The sequence below is a fragment of the Pinus tabuliformis genome, chromosome X, assembly GCF_031772625.1.
Source record: "Pinus tabuliformis cultivar Carrire ecotype Pingquan chromosome X, CPIR1, whole genome shotgun sequence".
Classification (NCBI taxonomy): Eukaryota; Viridiplantae; Streptophyta; class Pinopsida; order Pinales; family Pinaceae; genus Pinus; species Pinus tabuliformis.
The window spans coordinates 693,612,118-693,622,325 of NC_142308.1; the positions used below are offsets into that span (position 1 = coordinate 693,612,118).

The 10,208-nt window shown below is 38.2% G+C and overlaps 1 pseudogene; it reads right to left on the bottom strand.

Moving 5' to 3' along the window:
- Positions 1–816: 816 nt before the first annotated feature.
- On the bottom strand, positions 817–9,335 carry LOC149141878 (putative pectinesterase/pectinesterase inhibitor 61; annotated as a pseudogene).
- Positions 9,336–10,208: the final 873 nt, after the last annotated feature.

The following is a 10,208-nucleotide window of genomic DNA, read 5'->3' on the forward strand; positions in this document are numbered from 1 at the left end:
AGCGTCATAACTTTTTTCCTTAGAGTGGACGAGATTGTTAACTCAAATGGAAATCTTGGAGATGAAATAAAAGATGTGATTGTTGTTGAAAATATTTTGAGATCACTAACTATAAAGTTAGATTCCAAAGTCTCTGCTATTAAAGAAATGCAGTATTTGAAGAGTCTCACTATCGAAAAACTCCATGGGATCCTAACAACCTTTGAAATGAGAAAAGGGGGTCCATCAGATATGAGAGAAGAAGCTTTCAAAGCCACATATAAAGGGAAGGAGAAGGAATCACCCAAATATGCAAGCTACATATCATATGAGGAAGAAGAAAACTTCGTGAGGAAATTTCAATAGGAACCCTATACTTGATTGTAGCCAATGCTAGCGAGCAAAAAACCTAAAGGATTGAGATAACTTGTTGGTGTAGCAGACTCATCAAGCCTATCATGGAATGACGGGAAGTGTATTGATGAAAATACCCAGAAGGAGACAAATCACTTGCACCCAAAAAAAACTTAGAATTCAAAGCATGCATACTCATATCAACTTGCAATAATGTTGGATCACACATATTATGCTCTATAATATTATTTGAACACCCACTATCATCCAAGAGAAGGTCTTAGACATGGCAGGGAGGTGAATGTAAGAGCATATCATGAGGAGGCTACAGATTAATGAAATGAACATGACATTCATAATGACCGAAGAATGATATACCGATATGATTTTGGGATTGGAATTTCTCTTCTTCAACTGGGTATATTAATGTTTCAAAAGTGTAATAATTTTAATATTTTGGTTTGATATCTGACAATGCATGGATCAGAGGTCGCCTAAAAACGATTGCATGTAAACTGTTCGAGAGTATAATTTCCAAGGCCTCCCGAGGTATGTTGAAGTGAATGCCATCCAGGGAGGGAGATCACTTGTTACTGTAACTATACAATTATGTATTGATATGCCAGTATTTTGATAAGGATGATTCCTTCCTTGGGCAGTGATTACATTCTTTTGATTGGGCATACCTTGTCGAGCATAAATGTTACACTCCTGTAAAACCACGGCCGCATTGCCAAAAATGAAGTCTACTGTTCCAAACACGTCACATTCTCTGTAAAACTGCCTAAGAGAATGAACATAAAGTGTGTCTTGGTAACCAATAATACTGCATCGATAAATCGCTGCAAAATCGGCCCCCAACCGTAGAGCCACAACTTGATGCTTGTCAGGCCCTGCACTGTTCATAAAGGTCATGTCATGTGCAACAAATCCTGCACCGAATACAGCTGCAATGCAGCCATTCACTGGTTAGTCATTGTTAATTGGCCTTAGCTCCATACACACATGTCATGAAACAATGTTAAAAATCCAATTAACCAATTCACTGGTCAGCCTTAGCTCCATACACACATGTCATGAAACAATGTTGAAAATCCAATTAACCAGGTACAAAGAAAGAGAAAGAGAAAGGGTATTTCAATTAACCAGGTACAGAGAAAGAGAAAGGGTATTTCAAGAAATTGGATTGAACAATCAAAAAACAAAAATAATGCAGACAGAAAGGTTTGGAATAGTACCAAAGGTAGCGGAACTGAAAGTAGTAGAACCCTCCTTCACATTTTTTCTGGAGACAACAACAGTCTTTCCCTTGCCATCGCCAACAAACATTATGTTGGTTTTTCGTTTAGAAATTTTGACAGTTTCAAGGTACAGTCCAGCTTTGACATAGATTATGTATTTTCTACTTCTTAAATGCTTGGGTGCCTCCTTGACAGCGTCGGTTATTGTTACATAATTGCCACTGCCATCCTGCGCTACGACAGCATCGGGTTTTAAGTGTGCAGGGGAAAGCTGTAGGAGTAAATGATCAGTTGCCCATATGTCGGGAATTTATGGTTATTCCAAACAAAATACAGTGGAAAAATCCTATGTTTCCACTGTTGAGAATTTTCTGATAAATTCCGAAACAACGAAAATATGAACAGAGAGTAATACTCTGTTTTCTGATAATTCAAAAACACAAGAACAGAGCATAAAATAATACTCTACTTTGCCTCAGGATCAAAAACTGATCAAAATAATACTCTGTTTTTGACACAGAAAAATACTCTGTTTTTAACTCAGAAAAACAGAAAAATTCGTTCTCTGGAAACAGTGTTGCAGCAACACAGTTTTTTTTTTTCAGTTGTTGTAACTTGTGTTGCAGCAACGCTGTTCGTGGTGTTGCAGCAACGTAAATTTTTGACGTCAAGTATTTTTTGAGTTACGGTGTAACAACAACAGGGATTTTTGACGTCAAGTATTTTTCGACTTACGGTGTAACAGCAACAGGCAAAAAGAAACTTCTATTTATGAACGATAAACTAACTGATAAAATAAGTCTTCCTCACGTAGAGGGATCTTCACAAAATATTATGCTAAAGAGCATCTTCATCTTGACATAGGGATTACAACAGGAACGCTTCAGTTCCACAAAACAACTATCTCAGAAAATTTCAGCACTGCTGTGCAATACAAAAAAAAAAACTCTCTTGTTCTACACTGCTGTGTGTTACAAAAGGACTTTCAATCTATCTATCTATATTTTTCTACACTGTTGTGTCTGCATTTTATAGTGCGGGAAAGGGTCTTCACCACCTTAACTTGCTGATGAAGTTTCTGCTACTCATGATTAACAGATTTGATCTTTTGTTGTATTTTTTGAGTCGGTGGTGATGAAATCTATGGTTGATAAATGCTGCTACGGCTCGAGAATGGTTCTTTTTCTGTTTCTGTCGTTCTGCCCATTAATACGGTTGTTGAAAAGTAATGGTGTAGCGCTGGATCTGATCTTCTTCCTTCTGGAAACACAAAAATAATTAAAGAGTGAAAAGATGGTAATGGCGGTGATTTAAAAGATCGGGAAAAAATGTGGGGCGCCGGATCACGACAAATGAATAAAGTAGCTACTTTTGTTCTGTTCACTGCAGTTGAAATTATAATTTCAACACTCCCCTTTAATTTCAACTGTTGGGTTATCAGTCATACCCAGAAGTTTCCTTAAAAACTCAAAACTTTTCTGATCCAATGGCTTTGTCAGAATATCCGCAACCTGTTTCTGAGTCCTGCAATGTTGTAAAACGATTTCTCCATTGTTCACCAATTCTCTGATGTAGTGAAACTTTGTGTCTATGTGTTTCGTTCTCTTGTGGAATACTGAGTTCTTGGATAATGCAATAGCTGAGCTATTGTCACAAAAAATAACTGTTGCTGTTGCCTGCTCCTGGCATAGACTTCTCAACATTCTCCTCATCCAAACCGCTTGACATGCTGCTGCTGTAGCTGCCACATACTCTGCTTCTGCTATAGACAATGCCACAATTGGCTGTTTCTTGGAAGCCCATGAAATGGCTCCTGAACCTATGTGAAAAATGTAACCAGATGTGCTTTTCCGGTCATCTACACTTCCAGCCCAATCACTATCTGTGTATCCAACTAAATCTGAACATTCTGAAACAGTATAAAATATGCCATACCTTTTTGTACCTTTAACATACCTCAGAATTCTCTTTGCTGCCTGCCAATGTGTTTCTTTTGGCTTCTCCATGAATTTGGAAATTAAACTAACAGCATACATTATGTCTGGCCTAGTTGCAGTCAAATACATGAGGCTGCCAACTATGCTCTTGTACACACTAGGGTCAAAATCTTTGCTGCTGTCCTCTTTGCTGAGTTTTAATCCCATCACTGTGGGAGTGATTGCTGCCTTGCTGTCCTGCATGTTAAATCTGCTCAACACTTCATTTACATATTTTGCCTGTGAAATAAAAATTCCATTTTTATTTTGATCTACTTCTATTCCTAAGAAGTATCTCAGCAAACCCATGTCAGTCATCTCAAATTCTTCTTTCATGACTGATTTGAAATTTTCAATGAGGTAGTCATCATTTCCTGTAAAAATCACATCATCAACATATAACACAACAATTAAAATTTTACAGTCCTTTTCTTTGATGTAAACAGTGGGTTCTCCCTCACACTTCTCAAATCCGTTCTCCAGTAGATAGGAATCTATCCTACTGTACCACGCTCTTGGCGCTTGCTTCAGCCCATAAAGAGCTTTCTTCAATCTGCAGACTTTGTGCTCTTGGCCTTTCTTCTCATAGCCTAGAGGTTGCTCGATGTAAACCTCTTCCATTAATACTCCATTCAAGAATGCTGACTTCACGTCCATTTGGTAAACTTTCCATTTGTTTTGTGCTGCTATGGACAACACTGCTCTCACGGTTTCCATTCTTGCAACCGGTGCGAAAGTCTCCTCATAATCTCTCCCATACTGCTGCTTGTATCCCTTGACAACAAGTCTTGCCTTATGCCTTTCTATCTTGCCTTCAGCATTACTCTTGGTCTTGTAGACCCATTTAACTCCAATGACTTCTTTACCTTTTGGTAGCTCAACTAAATCCCATGTCTTATTTCTTTCTATTGCATTCATCTCCTCATCCATAGCTTCTATCCATTTCTTATCTTTAGTTGCATCTTCGAAATGAACAGGGTCATCAACGTGAAAATACAAAGCAAAAAGGGAATTCATTCCTTCATCATAAATATCACTTAAATTTCTGAATTTCTTACCTCTTTCATTCGGTGTGCAAGTGCTTGTAGATGCACTTGAATTTCCTCCTTGTGGTGTGCTTGGAGAAGCACTCTCATTTCTCCTCAAGGGTGTCTCTTGCTGTTCTGTTGTTGGCGCTGCTGTTTGGGGATGTGTTTCAGCCAACTCCTCATCATCATCATCATGAGACAAACAGTTTTTAACATTAACTGTTTTCTCTATGATTCCATCCCAAGCTTCCTCTTCAATAAATTGAACATCTTTGCTCACAAAAAACTTCTTGGTGGATGGGATATATAACCTGTAAGCTTTGGATTCTTCACTGTATCCAATGAAAATGCATTTTTCCCCTTTGATGTCCAATTTCTTCCTTAGCTGATCTGGAATGTGTGCACAAGCCACACAACCAAAAACTTTCATGTGGGTGACTCCTTGCTTTCTCCTACTCCATGCTTCTTCTGGCACTTTGTTCATCACTACTTTTGTAGGACATCTATTCAAAATATATACTGCACAGTGTACAGCTTCAGCCCAATAATCATTTGGCAAATGCTTTGCCTTCAACATGCTCCTCGCCATATCCATGATTGTTCTGTTTTTCCTTTCAGCAACTCCATTTTGCTGCGGGGTGTACCTTGCTGTAAATTGCTTATGAATTCCATTTTCTCTGCAAAAATGTAAAAATTCTTTGGAGATATACTCACCTCCTCTGTCAGTTCTCAAAACCTTGATACGCAGCCCACTTTGATTTTCTACAAGCGCTTTGAAATTTTGGAATTTTTCAAACACTTCACTCTTATTCTTCATAAAATAAACCCAAGTCTTTCTGGTAAAGTCATCAATAAATGTTAGAAAATATTGGTTGCCTGCAAGTGATGGAGCTTGCATCGGTCCACATAAATCTGAGTGGATAATTTCTAAGGGTGCTTTTGCCCTTATGCTTTTCCCAGTTGGAAAACTTTCTCTGTGTTGTTTTCCCAATATACAACCTTCACAAAGGCTGTCTGGCTTTTCTATCAATGGTAATCCTCTTACCATTCCTTTTCTACTCAACAAATTAAGACCTCCAAAGTTGAGATGTCCAAATCTCAAATGCCACAACCAATTTTCATCCTTTGGTACGCTTTGGAGAGCCTCTTGTGTCACTGCTGCAACTACTTCTTTATTTTTCAAATATGCTCTTATTCTGAGAGGGAACATCCTGTTCCTTGTCATCTTCACTTCAGCAATACAACGTTTGCTGGGTAATCTGTCCATGATGGTGCATACATCATTCTTAAAAAAAACATTGTAACCCTTCTGAACAAGTTGTCCAATACTCAAGAGATTACACTTCATTCCAGGAACATAATAGACATCTGCTATGGTTTTCTTTTCACCTTTCTTTGTAAATATTTTAACTTCTCCTTTTCCCATAACAGAAATTTTACTATCAGTCCCAAGTGTGACTTGTGATTGCACACTCTGATCTAAAACAGAAAACAGGGCTATGTTTCCTGTCATATGGTTGCTGCAACCAGAATCTAGAAACCATATATCTTCACTGTTTGTTTCAGCCATATTACAAACTAACAACACATTATCTTGACTGATATTTTCTCTAGTGATATTTGCACTAGATCTATTACTCATATCATGCTGCTTCTTCCTACATTCATTTGCATAGTGCCCATATTTTTTACAATAATAACATTGGACATTGGATTTTTCATACCTTTGTCCTTGAGCATGATGTTGTCCACTTTGTTGACTGCTGCCATGGCCTTGGTTCTGATTTGGATTGTTGCCTCTTCCTTGAACGTTTGCTGGACTGTTTCTTCCGCCTCTGTATTGGGTTCTGCCTCTTCCTCTCTTGTTTCCTCTGCCTTGACCTCTTCCTCTTCCAAATGACATCTGGGTCTTGAAGGCTTGCTCTAGAGATGAGTTTTCATTTCTACTCAACCTCTGCTCATGTGTTATCAGTGATGCATGAAGTTCATCAACTGAAAAATTTGAGAGATCTTTTGTCTCTTCTATGGTGGTGACAATCACATCAAACTTTGAGGGTAGGCACCTCAATAGTTTCTCCACAATCCTTCTTTCTTCAAGAGTTTCTCCATGAGACCTTATCTGTGTGACCAAACCAATTGCTTGTGTGAAGAATGAGTCAATATTGTCTGACTCCTTCATACGCAGGTTCTCAAAATCTTTCCTCAGCAACTGTAGTTTTGCTGTCTTCACTTTCTCCATGCCTTGATAGGCTGTCTTGAGAGTTTGCCATGCTTCTCTGGATGTCTTGGCTGCTGCTATCCTCGGAAACACACTCTCATGCACTGCTTGATATAAAAGTACAAAGGCTTTTGAGTCCTTCTTCTTATTGCTCTTCAACAGCTCTTTCTCTGCCTGAGTTAATCCAATAAACTCTTCTTCATTTGCTGGTTCTTCAAATCCATATTCAACAAGTTCCCATAAATCTTGTGAGGCAAACACGGCTCTCATGGTTATTGCCCAGTAGTCATAATTTTTCCCATTGAACTGTGGGAGCTGGGTATTAAACATACCCACGCTGGTGCTGGCCATTCTTGCAATACTTGACTGTAAAAAAAATCACTTAATTGTCTTCAGCAGCTACACAAAAAACTAATCTGAAAAATACCTTGACAGCATTTTCGCTCTGCTGGATAATCTGTTGCAGCAACAAATCTTCTTTCAGCTTCTTTGATGTCTTCAAAGAGCCTGGACAAGCTCTGATACCATGTCGGGAATTTCTGGTTATTCCAAACAAAATACAGTGGAAAAATCTTCTGTTTCCACTGTTGAGAATTTTCTGATAAATTCTGAAACAACAAAAATATGAACAGAGAGTAATACTCTGTTTTCTGATAATTCAAAAACACAAGAACATAACATAAAATAATACTCTACTTTGCCTCAGGATCAAAAACTGATCAAAATAATACTCTGTTTTTGACACAGAAAAATACTCTGTTTTTAACTCAGAAAAATAGAAAAATTCGTTCTCTGGAAACGGTGTTGCAGCAACACAGTTTTTTTTTCAGTTGCTGTAACTTGTGTTGCAGCAACGCTGTTCGTGGTGTTGCAGCAACATAAATTTTTTACGTCAAGTATTTTCTGAGTTACGGTGTAACAGCAACAGGGATTTTTGACGTCAAGTATTTTTCAACTTACGATGTAACAGCAACAGGCAAAAAGAAACTTCTATTTATGAACGATAAACTAACTGATAAAAAAGTATTCCTCACGTAGAGGGACCTTCACAAAATATTATGCTAAAGAGCATCTTCCTCTTGACAGAGGGATTACAACAGGAACGCTTCAGTTCCACAAAACAACTATCTCAGAAAATTTCAGCACTGCTGTGCAATACAAAAAAAAAAACTCTCTTATTCTACACTGTTGTGTGTTACAAAAGGACTTTCAATCTATCTATCTATATTTTTCTACACTATTGTGTCTGCATTTTATAGTGCGGGAAAGGGTCTTCACCGCCTTAACTTGCTGATGAAGTTTCTGCTGCTCATGATTAACAGATTTGATCTTTTGCTGTATTTTTTGAGTCAGTGGTGATGAAATCTATGGCTGATAAATGCTGCTACGGCTCGAGAATGGTTCTTTTTCTGTTTCAGCCGTTCTGCCCATTAATACGGTTGTTGAAAAGTAATGGTGTAGCGCTGGATCTGATCTTCTTCCTTCTGGAAACACAAAAATAATTAAAGAGTGAAAAGATGGTAATGGCGGTGATTTAAAAGATCGGGAAAAAATGTGGGGCGCCGGATCACGACAAATGAATAAAGTAGCTGCTGCTGTTCTATTCACTGCAGTTGAAATTATAATTTCAACACGATAACCACATAGGGAATTCCTTCATGTCATATCGATCCAACAACCCATAATGGTGATAGAATTCCTGATCCAGACCAGCGTTATGCCCCTCATCTTTCTTGAATTCCTACTCCAGACCAGCGTTATTCCCCTCATCTTTCTTGAAACCAGTGTTATTCTTCTTTGGCAACATCCGTCGAGGGTTTTGGGGAACTACTGCAGACTTATTCGTCTGTTCACCAGGTAAAGCTTTATTTTCCAAGCCGGCGTTGCTGAAAAGGGTTTGGAAGAGGGAGAGGGAATTGCTGATCAATTGAGAGAACTTTCTGGATTCTTTTAGTATGTCATTGGTGGATTAAAGAGTCGCATTGCCGCCTCCAATCAAGTCCTGGAAACCCTCGAGGCATGTATCCTGGTTTGTCAGAGCGGCACTGAGCCAAGTTTTGACATCGGCAATGAAGAGCAATGACGGTCTCTTACCAGACAAATCGGACATGTGGAGCAGCGTGGCATTCAGATGATATAGTGTATTGTGGAGCAGCTCCACGCAATCCTGCTGGGCCACACCTCCGTCGCCGTCTCCCCAAACAGGAACAGGGGCTGCAACCTTTAGAGAGTACGATTGCAAAACCTGACCTATGGTGGCTTCAATGGTGGCTTGAACAAAATCTTTGGATTCCACCAGCTGATCAACACCTGGATACGTGACCAGCGTAGACACGCACAGCTGAGGGTGGAGCGTTTTAGAGCAGGCGGTATGTATACCAGCCGGTATGGATCCTCCTGTAGCCGCATATGGAACCTTGTTCCCAAGAATAACAATACCAACAGGAATAAGAAGGCAGGCAAATATAACAATTCCAATGGCAACCATCACCACCCATCTTCTCGTCGCCCGGGACTCATCTTGGTTCCCGGGCGTCATCGTGGAAGAAACCCTAAACCTGCCACAAATCTGCCTTCAGGAACAAGAGAAGTGTGCAGGAAGGATTCAAGAAACAGCGATCCTTAATTCAGGATTCAAGAAACAGCGATCTGTAATTCAAGAACAAGAAAACTCAACTCAACTCAACTCAACTCTGCAGGGAGGATTCAAGAAACAGAGAATGAGAGCAGCGAACAAGAAACGCAGAATGCAGCGGGAAAACAATTTTTTTGTAAAAGTCAAGTATGTTTGACGACGTTCATTTAAAGCCTCCTGAAATTTGAAATGTGTGTGATTTAATATAATTCTAAAATAATTAATTGTGATTTAGTATAATTAATTATTATTTAATGTAGTTTTGTGGTTCTTTTAATGATTATTATTATTATTATTATTTAATCAAGTATTTTGTTTTACATTTACTATAAATATGACTTTTCTGGTTTTGTTAATATAATATTGAATTTTAATGTTTATAATTATGAATATAATGAGCAAAGTAAAACATTGTCACAAAGTAAAGAGATTTGAGCAACATTTTTATGTTAATACTGAATTAAACATTTACTATATTTTTAAAATATATTTGGGGTTGGAAGACAACTAAAGATCATTTGGCATCAAAACAAATTTCGTAGTACACAACAATCGCTCTAAATCTTGTTTTATTGAACTTAAGCAACGGATACATTTTTATTTTTATTTATGGGATTGGATTTTCTAATTACATTTAATTCGCATGCTTAGGATGATTAAAAGTTTGACTCTTTAATTGCAACTTCCATTTGAATGGTTACTATATTATGTTGAGTAGTGTTTTTGCTCAGCAAGATGAAATGAATCTGAGTGATGGGATCTCTATGAAAGGTTTTA